Consider the following 20876-nt stretch of genomic DNA (forward strand, 5'->3'; position numbering starts at 1 on the left):
TTGCAAAACACCGTGAATGCAGCTGAAATTATTTGCATCTCTTATAATTGTATCATGGCCTTATTATGTGTAATAATAACATTTCAGAAAATATCTAGTTGAAATATATATTGAATATAAGTCATTATATATCCAGACCCAGTTTAAATTTAAATATATAGGCAACAATTACAAAAGTAATCTGCAGAGACTAATATCACTTTGGGAATTCCTATGCCAGCAATTAGTTTTATTCGTAAATGCAACAGAATTAGGAAGGGCTAGGCAAGGAGTTGCATGGAGAAACATATAAAAGGGGTTGACATAAAAATAAAATGAATTCGTGAACTACATATTATTCTCATGCCACTCTCTCTCCTGCTCCAGCACCACCCATTTTTATTTTGTTTTGTATTGTTTTGTTCTGTCAGCATACAATATTCCTCCCTCAGGATTTTTATGCTAGTTGTTCTCTATTTCTGGAATACTAATAAACACCATATGTTTGCCTAGTTGCTTTTTTCTAATCATTTGGCATGAATGTCACTTTCTCCATGACCAAGATGCCTTTCCTGAACACTATTTGTAATGTGGTCCCACCTCACCATCTTCCATATCACCTTGCTTTATTACTTTCAAACTACTTTTCATGCTCTAAAATTATTTTGCGATCCACTTCCTTGTTTATTGGCTCTGATCTGACAAGAATGTAAGTTCTAGGAGGGCAGAAACCCTGTCTTATTTTCTACTGAATCTCCAGCACCTAGTATAGAACCAGCCCAAAGTACTCAGTAAATCAGAATGCAGAGGTCATGGAAGGATTCCCAAAGTGGATGATATTTAAAATGAGTCTGGGAGAATGAATGGAATGTAGCCAGATGGAGAAATGAGGATAAAGCAGTGGCAAAATATTTATGAAGTCATAAACCTCACAGTGTCATGAACCAACACAATACAATGGTGAATTTATATATAGATAGATAGATAGATAGATAGATAGATAGATAGATAGATACAGTATCTAGCGTATCACTAGAACATGGAAAACAGGGAAGTACTACGTGATGAAGCAAAAAAAAATTAAGCAAATGCAATAAAATTAGGGCTTTATGTTCTCCAAGACATATTAAAAGTTTTCTTGAAAACTGTAGGCTTTAAAATGAAAAATCTTTCTTGAAAAATGAAAGACTTTAACCTGGAAGTGACATTATCAGCTTTGCATTTCAGAAGTCTTGAGCAATTTTGTAGAAAAAATACTCTTTTTATAACATGTTTAAGACTTTAGTAAATTTTTTAACATTCATTATTTTAAATCACTGACACATACTCCAATAACTCACATTCCTAAATATATACATAAAATGTCAGTAGATCTGATTCAGCCAAAATTCTTTAAATCAGCAAATAATTCACTTTGTATATAGACACTATACAAAAAGAATTTGTTATTTATCGACATTTAAGGACAATGGCAAACTTGTATGTCTTTAATCACAACTTAAACATTCATACTATTGAATTAAATGCCCTGATGTTATAATAATTATGCAGATTGTGACATACGAGGCTGCTGTGTACAAAATTTGAATTTAAAATACTCTTTTCATTGATATATAGTTAAATTACTCGCCTGACTTCAAGAAATATTTCCTTTTTCTCATTTTTGCTTTTGGGAATGCCAGCCTCAAAAATTTTCTAGTTCCTCAAATTTTTGTTGAACTGCATTAACCATTTTAAGATTTTGTAAAAATATATAAATATGTAATGATCACATGGCCTAGCCATTAGTAAAGTAAGTATAAATACTCTAAATTTAAAATAGTTTTAGACATTTCACAGATATATTTGTATTAATCTGTCTGAAGTATACCTAAGATAAAACAAAATATTGTTAAATTAAAAAGTAAGATTTAAATATATCTATATGAATAGACAGAAAAGTTGGTTATATGCTTTGTGAAAGGAAAAAGGAGATACACTATAATTAAATTTCAAGGAACAGAGCACGCTTTTGAAAAAGATTGTTTTACTGTCTCTTTCTACATTGAATTGAATATCATAACATTTTTAACAAAGTTTATGACAGTAAGCTTTAGATTCAATACAGACTTTGGTTCAGATCTCAGCTCCATCACTTATTGGGTCAAGTTACTTATCCTCTCAAGCCACAGTTTTCTCATTCTTTTCCTTTTTCCACTACTGCCACACCCCAGATAACCCATATTTATAAAAGTAGTTTGTTCTTCCATTTTTCCCCATGCTTATGTAATCACATGTAAGTATATCTAGTGTATGCCTACATATAAGCATGGCATATATATCTATATCCATATATTTAAGTATATATAAAGTTTTTTCCAACAAAATTTAACCATTGTGTTTTTAGAGCAATTTTACTTCAGAAAGATTTAAGATCCTTTTTCATTTTTAAGCAATCATTTCTAAATATGCTTCTTGATGTACTTAAATGATAATTGATAGAAGTTCCGTCTGTTCCCCCAAATACTTCAGTTGCTCTTTTACATTCTTAATTCTTGTGTTCTTGGAGATGCAACTCACTTTCTACTCCATGTATCAAGGTCAATTTGACCCAGACAGCATAAATGAGTTCAAGCTTTTAAAATCAGATAAACTATACCCGTGGGGACAAAAATCATGAAAGTATCGTATTGAAATCACTCTCAATTTTCTTTTCAACCTCACAGAATGTGTGAAGATTCAGTAAACTGGTAAAAAGCAAATTGTGTCCCAATTTTCAAGAAAAGAAAATACTGACTTGTAGAAATTACACACAGAAACACTCACACAGTTTGTAATAGTTTCCCAGTATTGCCTTAAAAAATTACCACACACGAGATCATTTAAAACAACAGAATTTTATTTTCTCTCAGTTGTGGAAGCCAGAAAACTGAATATATATATATGTTGGTATGGTAGAGTTATTTCCTTCTTGCAGACTCAGAAAGAATTTGTTCCATGCCTCTCTCTTAGATTCTAGTGGTTGCTGGCAATCCTTAGTGCTCCTTATCTAGACACATCACTCTAATCTCTGTCTTTATTGTCACATGGGTTCTCTCTGTGTGTCTGTCTCTGTATCCAAATTTCTCTCTTCTTATAAGGACACGGTTATTGGATTAGGGTGCACCCTAATATGGTATTGGTTTTCTTTTATTTTGATTACATCTATACAGACAATTTCTAAATAAAATCACATCAAAATATCTTTTTGGGGGACACAACTCAACTAACAATGCATTGTAATGTCAGTTTCAGGCAAATTTATAGTACAGAAGTTGTAAATAATAGCATTTGAGCATTTAACAAGGCAATATTGTGTTCTCAATCAAATCTTATAAAACGGACTCATTTCCCCTTCCCTCCCGACTGGTGGAATAATGTCATAATTAACATTGTTTTTAACAAATCAAGCAGAGATTTTAATATTCATTGCTGTGAGCAAGACATTTTAAAATGTGGATTATGTAAAAGGAAAGTCTAAATGGATTTTTAGCTGGTTGAACAATTACAGAAGGTATTGATTATTGAATTTCTGTCATCCTAGAGGTTAATCTCAGAAATGACCTATTGGATTCTTTATCTAACCCAACATTTGTTTCAGTGACATAAATTTAGACATAAAGAAAAAGATTATCAAATTCCATGCGACAAAGTCTAAGAAAATGGCTAATATGATAGGTAAACATAACACAGATTCAATTAACCTTAATATGCTACATCTGATTTTAGTCACAAGGCTGAGAGAAGCCAAATGGGCTTAATAAAGAAGATAAAATTATATACGTACAGTATGAGTTTCTATTTCTGAAATCAAAAATCAGCTGTCCACATAATAACCATATCTGCAGTTTTAAAAAGCTGGTTAGATGAGAGCCTCCTAAACATGGCTAATCTCATTGTGTTCTTTTTTTTTTTTTTTTTTTTTTTTTTTTTTTTTTTTTTTTTTTTTTTGAGACGGAGTCTCACTCTTTCACCCAGGCTGGAGTGCAGTGGCGCGATCTCGGCTCACTGCAGGCTCCGCCCCCCGGGTTCACGCCATTCTCCTGCCTCAGCCTCCCGTGTAGCTGGGACTACAGGCGCCCGCCACCACGTCCAGCTAATTTTTTGTATTTTTAGTAGAGACGGGGTTTCACCGTGTTAGCCAGGATGGTCTCGATCTCCTGACCTCGTGATCCGCCCGCCTCGGCCTCCCAAAGTGCTGGGATTACAGGCGTGAGCCACGGCGCCCGGCCTGATTGTGTTCTTAACTGCCATAACATTTATGTCAAATCCATCTATGAGGAGGATCTGATAATGAGAAACTATATCCTGAAACGCATTGTTGCTGGTGTCCTGTTCCTATCTAATGCTGCACACAAATAGAAATGTTTCCCATTTTTCAAATATTTTTCTCACACTGATGGGTCAGAGGGCAAATTTATTATGTTGGCCTATGTGAAAAGGTATAAAAATTGTGAAATCCATGAAGTACTTTAAATCAAAAAATTATGAGAGTAGTATTGAAAATAGTGGACAATTTGCTTTATATTGTTTACTGGTAAAACCACCAAGCCATTTCTTCAGGTGCTAGAAAGAGCCTTTCTCTCACTATATTCCTCTACCTCCACCCACTACATCAGCCGTGGGCTCATTTCTTAACAGGTTTGCGTACTTTTTTATTAAAATTATTTGGTTTCCATTTCTCTTATCCTTTGCACGTAGAACTTATTGGACTAAAGAATTGAGCTCAGGAAATAAAAGCTCATCTATCAGATATTAACAATGATAATATTCTTTCTAGTACACAATGAAAAGACTGACTCTAGGGTAATAATGTTACGGTTTAATGAACCACAAATATAGTATTACTTATAATACTAGGAGTAAATAATATGCCAATGAAACTAATGCAATTAGGCCTCATTAATAGAGACCTATTGATATCTTATTGTATTATCTAAACATTAGATCAAATATTAGAAGGCAATGAATAAACCTACGGAAGGTAATCTCAATGTAAGGGATCTGCAATAATGACAAATAGAAACAGCAAAAGGAAATAAGGATGTTTGGTCTTAGGAAGAAAATACTTAAGGAAAACTTAATAGCTATTTACAACAATTTACAGGGTTATTATATTAAATAAGTAAGAAAAATATTCTCTTTTGGGATAAAGGATACATGTACGTTTAGTTTAATAAAAAAAATTTCTAACAGTTTGGCATGTCTGAAAATAAACTGCTTTCAAAGTTACGAGTTTGTGAGGAGTTCCAATGATGATAAGTTAGCTTGGATTGCAATAATCTTTCCCTAGATAACAACAAACTCTGGGAAAAATATAAAATAAAAATTATTTGAAGGCACTGGAGAACAATCAAAAGCTGACAGAAATTGTAAGGCATCTGACTGGTAATATTGTTTGGATATTTGTCCTCTCCAAATCTCAAGTTGAAATGCGATTCCCAATGTTGAAAGTAGGGCTTGGTGGGTGGTGATTGGATCATGAGGGTGGGTCGAGGGTAGGTCCCACCTCCTCATGAATGGTGTAGCACCATCTCCTTGGTAAGTGTGTACTTACTCAGTTATTTCACGAGATCTGGTTGTTGAAAAGGCTCCGGAGGCCTCACCAGAAGCCAAGCAGATGCAGGCACCATGTTTCCTGTACAGCCTGCAGACCTATGAGCCAATTAAATTTCTTTTCTTTATAATTCAGCCAACTTCAGATATGTCTTTGGAGCAACACAAAAACTTCATGTTGATACAGACTATTGGTACCAGGAGTGGAGTGTTGCTATAAAGATACCTGAAAATGTGGAAATGGCTTTGGAATTAGGTAATGGGCAGAGGCTGGAAGAGTTTAGAGGGTTCAGAACAAGACAGAAAGATAAGGGGAAGTTTGGAACTTCTTAAATGGTGAAATGGCTGTGATCAAAATGCTGATTAAAATGTGGACAATGAAGTCCAGACTAAGGAGGTCTCAGATGGAAATGAGGAATTTATTGGGAACAGGAGTGAAGGTAGCCCCTGTTATGCCCACGCAAAGAACTTAACTGCAGTGTGTCCATGACTTAGGGTTCAGTGGAAGTTTGAACTCAAGAGTAATGACCTAGGATATCTGGTGGAAGAAATTTCTAAGCAGCAAAGCGTTCAAGATGTGGTCTGGCTGCTTCTAACAGTTTACCATCAGGTACTGGAGCAAAGAAGTGACTTAAAGTTGGAACTGAAATATAAAAGGGAAGCAAAGTTTAAAAATTTGGAAAATTCAGAACCTGGCCATGTGGCTAAAAAGGGAAAGGCATTTTCAAGAGAGAAATATATGCAGGTTGCAGAGCAGCAACCTGTTAGAGAGATTAGCATGACTAAAAGGGAACCAGGTGCTAATATCCAAGACAATGAGGAACAGATCTAGCAGGCATTTGAGAAATCTCTAAGGTAGACCCTCCCATCAAAGGCCCAGAGGCCTAGGCAGAAAAAATTGTTTAGTGGAGCAGGCTCATGGCCCTGCTGCCCTGTGCAGCCTTTGGACATTGTTCCCCAAATCCTGGCTTCTTCAGCTGCTAGAGTTCAAAGAGCCTCTGGCATAGCTTGAGCCACTGCTTTGGAGGGCATAAGCCATAAGTCTTGGCAGCATCCATGTGGTGTTAAGCATGCAGGCCCACAGCATTCTGAAGAAGTTTGAAGAAGACTTAGCAGCTTTCCACTCGATTTCAGAGGACGTATAAGAAAGCTTGGCTGCCCTGGCAGGAGCCTGCTACAGGAGCAGAGTCCTTACAGAGAATCTCTACTAGAACAGCACAGAGGGGAAATGTGGGGTTGGGGCCCCCAAACAGAGTCCCCACCAGGGCACTACCTAATGGAGCTGTGGGGAGGTGGCTGCCAGCTTCCAGATCCCAGAATGGTAGAGCCACTGACAGCTTGCAACCTCATCCTGCAACCAAAACAGGCAACCAACTCCAACCTATGAGAGTAGCCATGGGGGCTACACCCTGGAACGCCACAGGGGTGGAGCTGCCCAAGGTGTTGGGAGCCCACTACTTGCATCAGTGTGCCCTGGATGTGGGACATGGAGTCAAAGGAGATTTTGGAGCTTTGAGATTTAATGACTGCTCTGTTGGGATGCGGATGTGTGTAGGGCCTATTGCCCCTTTCTTTTGGACAATTTCTCCCTTTTGGAATGGGAATGTTTACCCAATGCCTGTACCACCACAGTATCTTGTAGGTAAATAACTTGATTTTAATCTCACTGGTTCATAGGTGGAAAACAAAAAACTCATCTCCATATGAAACTTTGGACTTGTGACTTGGAATTTGGGACTTTTGAGTAATGCTGGAAAAAGTTATAACTTTGGGGAACTATTGTGAAGGCAATATTGTATTTTAAAATGTGAAAAGCACATAAGTTTTGAGGGGCCAGGAGTAGAATGATATGGTTTGGATGTTTGTCCCCTCAGAATTCCTGTTGAAATGTGATTCCCAGTATTAGAGGTGGAGCCTGGTGGGAGTTGATTACATGATGAGGATGGATCCCTGATGAATGGTTTAGACCAGCCCCTTGGTGATAACTGAGTTTTTGCTCAAATAATTCACGTGAGATCTGAAAGACTTTAAAAGAGTCTGGGACCTTTCCCTTCTCCCTCTTGCTCTCTGTCTTCCCATGTTACATGCCTACTCCTGCTTTGCCTTCTTCCGTGAGTAAGAACTCCCTGAGTCCTCCCCAGAAGCAGACCAGATTTGGGTGCCATGCTTCCTGTGTAAGCTGCAGAACTGTGAGCCAACTAAATCACTACTCTTTTAAATTACCCAGCCTCAGGTATTTTTTTATGGTGATGCAAAAATGTCCTAATTCAACTAGTAAAGAGGGGAACTACAATGACTGAGTGAGACCCATGCTTATAGACACTTTCCCTGTGGGTACTCCCAGTTCTCAGATATAACATAGCTAGAACTCAAGTAGAATGCATCAGAATTACTGAGCTGTGATATCGGTGTAGAGACTTCAGGCTACCAGGGTGCTTATAAATGAAGAGTAATCTCAGAAAGTAGGGAGACACAGAGACAATAACATTAATACCTGCCAATTAAAAGTCCTCAAATCCTTGACTGATTGTGGAACTGTGTGTCTATTGGGGACACTCCAATGATGCCAGCAGAAAGCAGAAGGCAGCAGCTGAAAGGACTGGACAGAGATTTCAATTGCTGTGCACAGCAAATGAAATACTGTTTGGAATCTGAGTAACACGAAGGATAGAGGAGCCTAGTAAAATCTTCAGATATTCAATAGTCCTGCCTTAAAGTATAAACCAAATGGCTCCAGATGTTAAAGGTGATCAGCCCTCAAATGCCTGCCAGAGAATGCTTTCTCCTTAGAGGAAGATGACATAACTCAGATATATTATTTGCAATGCCCTGTGTATAATAAAAAAGAAAAAGAAAATTATGACTCATCATCCAAAAAAAAAAAAAAACCAGCCCAGAGAAATACATGACAAGGTGAAACACATGTTGATATAAAGCAGTAAAACAGTGTGTTAGGGTGTTCTTGCATTGCTATAAAGGAATACTTGAGACTGGGTAATTTATAAAGAAAAGAAGTTTAATTGGCTCATGGTTCTGCAGGCTGTACAGGAAGCACAGTGATAGCATCTGCCTCTGGTGAGGCATCAAGAAACTTACAATCATGGCAGAAGGCAAACGGGGAGCAGGTGTATCAATGGCAAGAGCTGGAGTGATAGAGAGAGGGGAGAGGACACACTCTTTTAAATAAACAGATCTCACAGGAACTACCAGAGCAAGAACACACTCAACACTAAGACAGTGGCACTAAGCCATTCACAGGAGATTCTCCCTTATAATCCAAACACCTCCCAACAGGCCACTTTTAACACTGGGGATTACATTTCAACATGAAATTTGGGAGGGACACAGATCCAAACCTTATCAAACAGTTATTATAAGTTAAAAAGTTAAGAAAATGATAGTCTTAGTGAATAAACAGATGTGAAATCTCATCAAAAGACATGGAAGCTGCACAAATGAACCAAATAGAAATACTAGCACTGAAAAGTGTTAATACTGTAATGGACTTAACAGTAGATTGAAATAAGGGTCAGCATATTTTTGAGAGGGATCCATAGAAATTATTTAACTTAAAGAGAAAAAAATAAAAAAAATGTAAATAAAGTCTTGGTGAGCTGTGAGTCAGTCTCATATGGTTCAACGTACAACTAATTGAACTGAATTTCCAGAAGGAGAAGAGAGAGAAATGGGGATGGTGCAGTAAAGAAATAATGACTGAAAGTTTTTCAAATTTTGTGAATAATATCTACTTATATATCTATGAAACTTAGAAAACCACAGTAGAATACAGAAAGAACCATACATCATAGACTACCTGCAGAAAACCAACCATAAAAAGTTATTCTTAAAACCAACAATATGCATTCTATCAGATAAAAATGGAGGTCAAAATTGTTGGGGAATAAAATAAAAAAAATCTGTATACCCAGAATTCTATAACCAGTAAAAATATCATTACAAAATTCATACAAAATAAAAATATTTTTAGATTTAAAAAATCTAAAAAGAATTTGTCTGTAGCTGTTCTGCACTACAAGAAATACTAAAGGGACTAGGTATAGTGGCTCACACCTGTATCCCAGCAGACTGCTTGAATCCAGGAGTTTTAGACCAGTCCAGGTAACAAAGCCAAATCTCGTCTCCCAAAAAAAAAAAAAAAAAAAATTAGCTGGGCATGGTGGCATGTGCCTGTAATCTCAGCTACTTGGGACGCTGAGGTGGAAGAATCACCTGAGCCCAGGTCAAGGCTGCAGTGGGCTGAGGTTGTGCCACTGTACTCCAGCCTAGGCAACCAGAGTGAGACCCTGTCTCAAAAATAACAAGAAATACTAAAGGAAAGTCTCTAGCCTGAAGGTAAGTGATAATAGGTGAAACTAAGATCTGTAAGAAAAAAAACGAGGAGCACATGAAATTGTGTATATGTGGAAATATAGAAAAGCTGTTTTCTTCTTTTTATTTCTGCAAAAGACAATGCACTAGTTAAGCAAAACTTAAAACATTTTGTTGTGTAAAGTCTATAATTAATGGGTATGTAAAATCTGACAGCATTTGCATACAATCGAGGAAATGTAAAGTAATTATAAATTTCTCAACTTTATGTGAAGTGGTACATTATTAACTCTAAGTAGACTGTGGTAACATAAGAACAACCAGGGAAGAGGAAGTAACACGAAGAAATACACTTGGAGCAACAGAGCAACTAAAATGGGATTAGTATAAAAAGTAGTGAATTTGACATCCCTCGAAATGTCCAGGTTGGGAAGTCATCAGATGAGGAAATTTCAGAAAGACAGGAAATTGAGTTCTTCTTCTTCCCCTCGAAAGTTGTCATTTGGGGTATATGACATATTTGATTTTATTTTAATCCCTCAAAGCAATATGTTTCACAAGACATGTTTTGCCCTTGAAATTTTTGGTATCTTTCATATGTCCACTGTGGATGTTTACATTCATAAAAGCTCAATTACTTGGCCTCTTTCATAAATTTTAAACAAAGGTAACATGCCGAGACCAGCTCGGTCGGGGAGACCCTAACCCAGTGGCGCTAGAGGAATTAAAAACACACACAGAAATATAGAGGTGTGAAGTGGGAAATCGGGGTCTCATAGCCTTCACAGCTGACACCCCCGCCCCCAAACCGAACAGAGATTTACCCAAGTATTTATTAACAGCAAACCAGTCATTAGCATTGTTTCTATAGATGTTAAATTAACTAAAAGTATCCCTTAAGGGAAACGAAGGGATGGGCCAGATTAACTGCAGCAGGAACACGCCCTTAAGACACAGATCGCTCATGCTAATTGTTTGTGGCTTAACAATGCCTTTAAGCGGTTTTCGCCCTGGGCGGGCCAGATGTTCCTCACCCTCATTCCTGTAAACCCACAACCATCCAGCTTGGGCGTTAGAGCCATTATGAACATGTTACAGTGCTGCAGAGATTTTGTTTATAGCCAGTCTTGGGGCCAGTTTATGGCCAGATTTTAGGGGGCTTGCTCCCAACAGTAACACATGTTGTTATAATTTAGTTTCACCACCAGTTTCTTTGTTTTATGCTTTCAATAAAACACTATGTCTGCATTTCAGAAATGTTCTGTGCAATTATTACTGACAAGAACAGTATGATTTTTTAATCTATTCTCACATGAATATTAACAAATAACACACATACAAAGAAAAATGTAAAATTCTAGAACTCCACTCCCTCATCCCTTCCCTATCCAACCTTCTCCCACAATGGGGTTCTGCCAAGTACTCCTCAGAGCTTAATCAAACTTACTTCTGTCCAGTTCTGATTCTTTATGAGGTCGGAGGACCTTCAGTTCTCCCACTTCCTGTCAGTGTATTGTGCTTCTCTCCAAGCACCACCACAGAACTGAATCCCATTGGTTTGAAAGAAGTATTTGTGCCTAACAGTAATAAGCAAATGGCATTTTTCTCCCAACGTCAGAAAACATGGGCAACCTGCTCCCTTTCCCCTTTCTTGGCGTCTCTCCCACCTTCCCTCCAAGATCAAGTTGGCCTCCCCCAATGCTGTGGAAAAGAAAACAGAATTCCTGGGCCTCCTGCCCAAGTGTTTCCAGCCAGCACGGCATTGGCAAGGCTAAATCACCAAGCCAAGGACCTGGGGATGGGCGCAAATGCAAATCAAAAAGGCTCTGGAGGCCGGGCGCCGTGGCTCACGCCTGTAATCCCAGCACTTTGGGAGGCCGAGGCGGGCGGATCACGAAGTCAGGAGATCGAGACCATCCTGGCTAACACGGTGAAACCCCGTCTCTACTAAAAAATACAAAAAATTAGCCGGGCGTGGTGGCGGGCACCTGTAGTCCCAGCTGCTCGGGAGGCTGAGGCAGGAGAATGGCGTGAACCCGGGAGGCGGAGCTTGCAGTGAGCTGAGATCGCGCCACTGCACTCCAGCCTGGGCGACAGAGTGAGACTCTGTCTCAAAAAAAAAAAAAAAATAAATAAAATAAAATAAAAAAGGCTCTTGAGAAAGAGGGGTTTCTTCATTTTCTCTCTAGGCGCAGTCATCTATGAACAAAGCTCCTTTTCCCAGGCCCTGCAACCTGCACCTCTGATTGGAAGTGACCGTGGGCTGGCTTTTACCTTCTCTTTCACCTCTTACTAGAGTACTGACAACTTGTTTTCTTCATTTCTTCCTCCTCCTCGGCTTTTAGGTTTCAGAGGACCTCGGTGCCCCACCCACCTCTTCCAGGAAGACGCTCCCGCGGGGCTGGCAGCTCTCCCAGCGCGGGGCGGGGTCCCAGCCGTGGCGGCCGCGCGCGGGGAAGGAGGGTCCAGGCGAGCCGGACCCGCCCCCGGACCCTGCGCCTAGCCCTCCCTTCCGCGCGCTTACTTTGTTTATAACTTGAAAAATCCTCTTCCGTCTCCCTTCCCTGCCTCCTCTCCTTTCCCTTTTCTCTGCCAATACAACTAGACCCCGCGTCTGGCGGCGCCGGTGCCCAGCGTTCTGCGGGGCGGGCGGTGAGTGGGGCTGGACAGGCGGGCGCAGAGCAGGACAGGGTGGCGCCGGCGCCCGGGCTGCGGGGCCGAGGGCGTCGTCAGGAGAGGCCCGAGGCCGCGGTGCCTGCGGGCGGGCGCGGAGGGCGCGCGGCGTCCTGCGCTAGCAGTTCCCGGACACTGCGCTCGCGTCGCATCCTCAGGTGGTTGCAGAAGTTTCGTGGTGTCGCGCGCTCGTCTGCGGTGCAGACGCAGAGGGTTTGGGAGCGAGCAGTTTCCTGCCCAGGGCTGGGGGGTCCTGGCTGCACTTCACGGGGACGGCCCTTTCGTTTCGCTCTGCGTGACAGGTCTCGCTTGATTGGGTTTCTCATGGGTCTCTGACTGGCGTTTCCACGGCGCGACTCTCACGGACTCAGGCCAGGCCACTCGCAGGTAAAAACGCTGTTTATGGTAACTTTTTAATTGCTCGGTGAGTGGAGGCGGTGACAGGAGAGAATCCCTCTCGCATGTTTTCAATTCGGGCAAACTGGGGCGATTTGGGGCTGTCCTTGATTTGTTTTTAAAAATAAAACGTTCGTATTTAAAGACTTAGGATTTTATTTTGTGGCCTTATCTTCTCTTAGGATCTACAATTTAGTTTTTAATTTTATATTGCATTTAGAATGGAGCCACCAAAATAAGTACTTGTGAAGATATAATGCACCAAACTTAATACTGCTTAAAGGGGAGTACATTTCCTAATCTAGATTGCATTCTCCTGTAATAGTAATAGAACACAACCTCCATCTGTCTGTCTGCTCTCATGGATAGCTGTGACATGCTAGCAGCATTTCCATTAAATTTGAAAAAGACAAGAATGCTAATCATTACACGCTGTGACATGGTTGTGAATTCTGTGGGCGAGTGACAACAGGTAGGGGAACCTATTATCACTTTATGCATGATGTGAGTGTATACCTTAATGTCCATAGGAAACACTAAAATTTGATGGGAAGCATAAGTGAATTTATCACAGTTTCCAGTTGCATCATACTTAATTTATAGAAATCAATTGATGTTTATACATAAACTAGATAATACAGTAAAGCAGTAAAATTCAGTTTGGCATGAAATAACACACAATTGAGAAATTATTTTTAAGAAGATATAAAAAGGTATGTATGAGAATCCAGTAAAATACATAACATTCTTCTAGGTAAAGATATCATTTCTCTAAAACAACATATAAGTAGAATCCTAACTGAATATTTTTGTTACTGTTTTTAACTGTACTGTTCAGCTCATGTGGAAGAACAAACATATTAATGTTATGTATAATATATTACAAATAATAAAATACAACATATATAGTTATGTCTTATTTTATATATTATATATAATTTTAACATTTAATATTATACATATACGCATATATATGGTGGAGACTTCTTCATATAGTAAGAGGTGTTACAAAACTGTGGTGATTAAAAGACAGTGCAGTAGGCCTACTACCAGATGTGTAAATGAAACTGAAGAGACATGGAAGAATAAAAGGAAAGCTGGCATTTGATAAGCATACATTTTAAATCAGTGGGTGGGGAAGAAGAACTAACATTTAATTGAATGCGCTTGGGCAAGCAGAAATTTGTTTGGGAAACCTAATAAAACTGGAACTTTTCCTCACTGTTAATAGACAAATGTGGTCTAGATGGCTTACTAGTTTAAATCTAAACATATGCAGCCTAAAAAGGAAAAAAGAAAGCCTGAATAGATATTTGTGCACATTGCATGTGGGAAAAGCATTTCTAAGCATAATACAAACCTAGACCCATTTAGGGACATGATTTTTATTAACATTTGCATCCCCCCAAAAAAGATACAAACTGGGGACATTGTTAATAGAAAAAAATATGTAATTTTGCTAATATACCTAGAAATCTTATTAATGACCTTCAAAATCAATGACCCAGTTAAGGATAAAAAGAGTCAACTCAAAGCAAAAGAAATGCAAATAATAAGCAGAGTGAATACTGTTAGCCACACTAATTATCCAAAACATATATGAAGTAAGACATCAATTTTTGCATTAATTTTACAAATTTCGTAATTCTGATAACTTTAGGTGTTGTTGAAAATGCAATGAGGAAAATATAATTTTACAAACTTTTAGTGGAAATGTGAATTGGTGAAACTGTTTTAGGGTTAAAGTTGTTCAAATTTACAAATATTCATTTACTTAACTGGAATTTATCCAGCAAAAACATGCTCCCAAGTGTACAAATAAAAATCTCTGTCAAAGATGTTTAAAGTGGGATTGTTTACAATGTAGAAAACATGGATACAACTCTGTAGCCATTGATTGGGAATTGGTTACATAATGTATGGTATATTCAAAGGTGGAATAATATACTGTTTAAAACATTGTAGCTCTAAATGTTCTAACTTGGAAATATGTCCGAAACATATTATAAGTGAAAGTTAAAACACAAAATGAAACACAGAACAAGTTGAAACACTGTGTATGTCTGTGTGTGTGTGTGTGTGTGTGTGTGTGTGGTGTAGTAATTATATTTTTGTAAATAATTTGGAATATAGGCTGAATTACATTATTATGAGTAGTGATGTTGTATTACACATTTCTATAATGTATGCATGTGTATAAGGAAAAATTGATAGTGATTAGTAATTTATACATAATATTTCCTTCTTTTTAAATTTTATTTTATTATTATACTTTAGGTTTTAGGGTACATGTGCACAATGTGCAGGTTTGCTACATATGTATCCATGTGCCATGTTGGTTTGCTGCACCCATTAACTCGTCATTTAGCATTAGGTATATCTCCCAATGCTGTCCCTCCCCCCTCACCCCACCCCACAACAGTCCCTGGAGTGTCATGTTCCCCTTCCTGTGTCCATGAGTTCCCACTGTTAAATTCCCACCCATGAGTGAGAACATGCGGTGTTTGGTTTTTTGTCCTTGCGATAGTTCACTGAGAATGATGGTTTCCAGTTTCATCCATGTCCCTACAAAGGACATGAACTCATCATTTTTTATGGCTGCATAGTAGTCCATGGTGTATATGTGCCACATTTTCTTAATGCAGTCTATCGTTGTTGGACATTTGGGTTGGTTCCAAGTCTTTGCTATTGTGAATAGTGCCGCAATAAACATACATGTGCATGTGTCTTTATAGCAGCATGATTTATAGTCCTTTGGGTATATACCCAGTAATGGGATGGCTGGGTCAAATGGTATTTCTAGTTCTAGATCCCTGAGGAATCGCCACACTGACTTCCACAATGGTTGAACTAGTTTACAGTCCCACCAACAGTGTAAAAGTGTTCCTGTTTCTCCACATCCTCTCCAGCACCTGTTGTTTCCTGACTTTTTAATCATGGCCATTCTAACTGGTGTGAGATGGTATCTCATTGTGGTTTTGATTTGCATTTCTCTGATGGCCATTTTTTCATGTGTTTTATGGCTGCATAAATGTCTTCTTTTGAGAAGTGTCTGTTCATGTCCTCTGCCCACTTTTTGATGGGGTTGTTTGTTTTTTTCTTGTAAATTTGTTTGAGTTGTAGATTCTGGATATTAGCCCTTTGTCAGATGAGTAGGTTGCAAAAATTTTCTCCCATTCTGTGGGTTGCCTGTTCACTCTGATGGTAGTTTCTTTTGCTGTGCAGAAGCTCTTTAGTTTAATTAGATCCCATTTGTCAATTTTGGCTTTTGCTGCCATTGCTTTTGGGGTTTTAGACATGAAGTCCTTGCCCACGCCTATGTCCTGAATGGTATTGCCTAGGTTTTCTTCTAGGGTTTTTATGGTTTTAGGTCTAACATGTAAGTCTTTAATCCATCTTGAATTAATTTTTGTATAAGGTGTAAGGAAGGGATCCAGTTTCAGCTTTCTACATATGGCTAGCCAGTTTTCCCAGCACCATTTATTAAATAGGGAATCCTTTCCCCATTTCTTGTTTTTGTCAGGTTTGTCAAAGATCAGATAGTTGTAGATATGTGGCATTATTTCTGAGGGCTCTGTTCTGTTCCATTGATCTATGTCTCTGTTGTGGTACCAGTACCATGCTGTTTTGGTTACTGTAGCCTTGTAGTATAGTTTGAAATCAGGTAGCGTGATGCCTCCAGCTTTGCTCTTTTGGCTTAGGATTGACTTGGCGATGCGGGCTCTTTTTTGGTTCTATATGAACTTTAAAGTAGTTTTTTCCAATTCTGTGAAGAAAGTCATTGGTAGCTTGATGGGGATGGCATTGAATCTATAAATTACCTTGGGAAGTATGGCCATTTTCACGATATTGATTCTTCCAACCCATGAGCATGGAATGTTCTTCCATTTGTTTTTATCCTCTTTTATTTCATTGAGTAGTGGTTTGTAGTTCTCCTTGAAGAGATCCTTCACATCCCTTGTAAGTTGGATTCCTAGGTATTTTATTCTCTTTGAAGCAATTGTGAATGGGAGTTCACTCATGATTTGGCTCTCTGTCTGTGATTGGTGTACAAGAATGCTTGTGACTTTTGTACATTGATTTTGTATCCTGAGACTTTGCTGAAGTTGCTTATCAGCTTAAGGAGATTTTGGGCTGAGACAGTGAAGTTTTCTAGATATACAATCATGTCATCTGCAAACAGGGACAATTTGACTTCCTCTTTTCCTAATTGAATACCCTTTATTTCCTTCTCCTGCCTGATTGCCCTGGCCAGAACTTCCAACACTATGTTGAAGAGGAGTGGTGAGAGAGGGCATCCCTGTCTTGTGCCAGTTTTCAAAGGGAATGCTTCCAGTTTTTGCCCATTCAGTATGATATTGGCTGTGGGTTTGTCATAGATAGCTCTTATTATTTTGAGATACGTCCCGTCAATACCTAATTTATTGAGAGTTTTTACCATGAAGGTTGTTGAATTTTGTCAAAGGCCTTTTCTGCATCTATTGAGATAATCATGTGGTTTTTCTCTTTGGTTCTGTTTATATGCTGGATTACATTTATTGATTTGCGTATGTTGAACCAGCCTTGCATCCCAGGGATGAAGCCCACTTGATCATGGTGTATAAGCTTTTTGATGTGCTGCTGGATTCGGTTTGCCAGTATTTTATTTATTTATCAATGTTCATCAAGGATATTGATCTGAAATTCTCTTTTTTGGTTATGTCTCTGCCAGGCTTTGGTATCAGGACGATGCTGGCCTCATAAAATGTGTTAGGGAGGATTCCCTCTTTTTCTATTGATTGGAATAGTTTCAGAAGGAATGGTACCAGTTCCTCCTTGTACCTTTGGTAGAATTCAGCTGTGAATCCATCAGGTCCTGGACTCTTTTTGGTTGGTAAGCTATTGATTATTGCCACAATTTCAGAGCCTGTTATTGGTCTATTCAGAGATTCAACTTTTTCCTGGTTTAGTCTTGGGAGGGTGTATTTGTCGAGGAATTTATCCATTTCTTCTAGATTTTCTAGTTTATTTGCGTAGAGGCATTTGTAGTATTCTCTGATGGTAGATTGTATTTCTGTGGGATCAGTGGTGATATCCCCTTTATCATTTTTTATTGCATCGATTTGATTCTTCTCTCTTTTCTTTATTAGTCTTGCTAGCGGTCTACCAATTTTGTTGAGCTTTTCAAAAAAGCAGCTCCTGGATTCATTAATTTTTTGAAGGGTTTTTTGTGTCTCTATTTCCTTCAGTTCTGCTCTGATTTTAGTTATTTCTTGCCTTCTGCTAGCTTTTGAATGTGTTTGCTTTTGCTTTTCTAGTTCTTTCAATTGTGATGTTAGGGTGTCAATTTTGGATCTTCCCTGCTTTCTCTTGTGGGCATTTAGTGCTATAAATTTCCCTCTACACACTGCTTTGAGTGTGTCCCAGGATTCTGGTATGTTGTGTCTTTGTTCTCATTGGTTTCAAAGAACATCTTTATTTCTGCATCCATTTCATTATGTATGCAGTAGTCATTCAGGAGTAGGTTGTTCAGTTTCCATGTAGTTGAGCGGTTTTGAGTGAGTTTCTTAATCCTGAGTTCTAGTTTGATTGCACTGTGGTCTGAGAGACAGTTTGTTATAATTTCTGTTCTTTTACATTTGCTGAGGAGTGCTTTACTTCCAACTATGTGGTCAATTTTGGAATAGGTGTGGTGTGGTGCTGAAAAAAATGTATATTCTGTTGATTTGGTGTGGAGAGTTCTGTAGATGTCTATTAGGTCCACTTTGTGCAGAGCTGAGTTCAATTCCTGGATATCCTTGTTAACTTTCTGTCTTGTTGATCTGTCTAATGTTGACAGTGGGGTGTTAAAATCTCCCATTATTATTGTGTGGGAGTTTAAGTCCCTTTGTACGTCACTCAGGACTTGCTTTTTGAATCTGGGTGCTCCTGTGTTGGGTGCATATATATTTAGGATAGTTAGCTCTTCTTATTTGAATTGATCCCTTTACCGTTATGTAATGGCCTTCTTTGTCTCTTTTGATCTTTGTTGGTTTAAAGTCCATTTTATCAGAGACTAGGATTGCAACCCCTGCCTTTTTTTGTTTTCCATTTGCTTGGTAGAGCTTCCTCCATCCCTTTATTTTGAGTCTATGTGTGTCTCTGCACATGAGATCGGTTTCCTGAATACAGCACACTGATGGTTCTTGACTCCTTATCTAGTTTGCCAGTCTTTGTCTTTTAATTGGAGCATTTAGCCCATTTACATTTAAAGTTAATATTGTTATGTGTGAATTTGATCCTGTCATTATGATGTTAGTTGGTTATTTTGCTCGTTAGTTGATGCAGTTTCTTCCTAGCCTCGATGGTTTTTACAATTTGGCATGTTTTTGCAGTGGCTCGTACTGGTTGTTCCTTTCCATGTTTAGTGCTTCCTTCGGGAGCTCTTTTAGGGCAGGCCTAGTGGTGACAAAATCACTCAGCATTTGCTTGTCTGTAAAGTATTTTATTTCTCCTTCACTTATGAAGCTTAATTTGGCTGGATATGAAATTCTGGGTTGAAAATTCTTTTCTTTAAGAATGTTGAATATCGGCCCCCATTCTTCTGGCTTGTAGAGTTTCTGCTGAGAGATCAGCTGTTAGTCTGATGGGCTTCCCTTTGTGGGTAACCCGACCTTTCTCTCTGGCCGCCCTTAACATTTTTTCCTTCATTTCAACTTTGGTGAATCTGACAATTATGTGTCTTGGAGTTGCTCTTCTCGAGGAGTATCTTTGTGGCGTTCTCTGTATTTCCTGAATCTGAATGTTGACCTGCCTTGCTAGATTGGGGAAGTTCTCCTGGATAATATCTTGCAGAGTGTTTTCCAACTTGGTTCCATTTTCCCCATCATTTTCAGGTACACCAATCAGATGTAGGTTTGGTCTTTTCACATTGTCCCAAATTTCTTGGAGGCTTTGTTTGTTTCTTTTTATGCTTTTTTCTCTAAACTTCCCTTCTCACTTCATTTCATTCATTTCATCTTCCATCGCTGTTACCCTTTCTTCCAGTTGATCGCATCGGCTACTGAGGCTTCTGCAATCTTCGCGTAGTTCTTGAAACTTGGCTTTCAGCTCCATCAGCTCTTTTAAGCCCTTCTCTTCATTGGTTATTCTAGTTATCCACTCATCTAATTTTTTTTCAAAGTTTTTAACTTCTTTGCTATTGTTTTGAATTTCCTCCCGTAGCTCGGAGTAGTTTGATCATCTGAAGCCTTCTTCTCTCAACTCGTCAAAGTCATCCTCCATCCAGCTTTGTTCCATTGCTGGTGAGGAACTGCGTTCCTTTGGAGGAGGAGAGGTGCTCTGCTTTTTAGAGTTTCCAGTTTTTCTGCTCTGTTTTTTCCCCATCTTTGTGGTTTTATCTACTTTTGGTCTTTGATGATGGTGATGTACAGATGGGTTTTTGGTGTGGACGCCCTTTCTTTTTGTTAGTTTTCCTTCTACCAGACAGTACCCTCAGCTGCAGGTCTGTTGGAGTTTGCTAGAGGTCCACTCCAGACCCTGTTTGGCTGGGTGTCAGCAGCGGTGGCTGCAGAACAGCGGATTTTCGTGAGACCACAAATTCAGCTGTCTGATAGTTCCTCTGGAAGTTTTGTCTCAGAGGAGTACCCGGCCGAGTGAGGTGTCAGTCTGTCCCCACTGGGGGATGCCTCCCTGTTAGGCTGCCCCGGGGGGTCAGGGACCCACTTTAGGAGGCAGTCTGTCCATTCTCAGATTTCCAGCTGTGTGCTGGGAGAACCACTACTCTCTTCAAAGCTGTTAGACAGGGACATTTAAGTCTGCAGAGGTTCCTGCTGAATTTTTGTTTGTCTGTGCCCTGCCCCCAGAGGTGGAGCCTATAGAGGCAGGCAGGCCTCCTTGAGCGGTGGTGGGCTCCACCCAGTTCGAGCTTCCTGGCTGCTTTGTTTACCTTAGCAAGCCTGGGCAAT

General features: G+C 39.1%; 1 protein-coding gene across 2 annotated transcripts in view; it reads left to right on the forward strand.

Moving 5' to 3' along the window:
* Positions 1–12741: 12741 nt before the first annotated feature.
* Positions 12742–20876, forward strand: part of PLSCR4 (phospholipid scramblase 4) — a 69786-nt gene continuing 61651 nt past the window's right edge. The window contains exon 1 of one of the 2 annotated variants that reach the window (XM_063611291.1): positions 12742–12942. The gene's annotated coding sequence lies outside the window, so the exon portion shown is untranslated. The remainder of the gene's footprint in view (positions 12943–20876) is intronic. The other variant, XM_055295137.2, reaches the window with a different exon arrangement.

The sequence above is a fragment of the Symphalangus syndactylus genome, chromosome 10 (genome assembly GCF_028878055.3).
Source record: "Symphalangus syndactylus isolate Jambi chromosome 10, NHGRI_mSymSyn1-v2.1_pri, whole genome shotgun sequence".
Classification (NCBI taxonomy): domain Eukaryota; kingdom Metazoa; phylum Chordata; class Mammalia; order Primates; family Hylobatidae; genus Symphalangus; species Symphalangus syndactylus.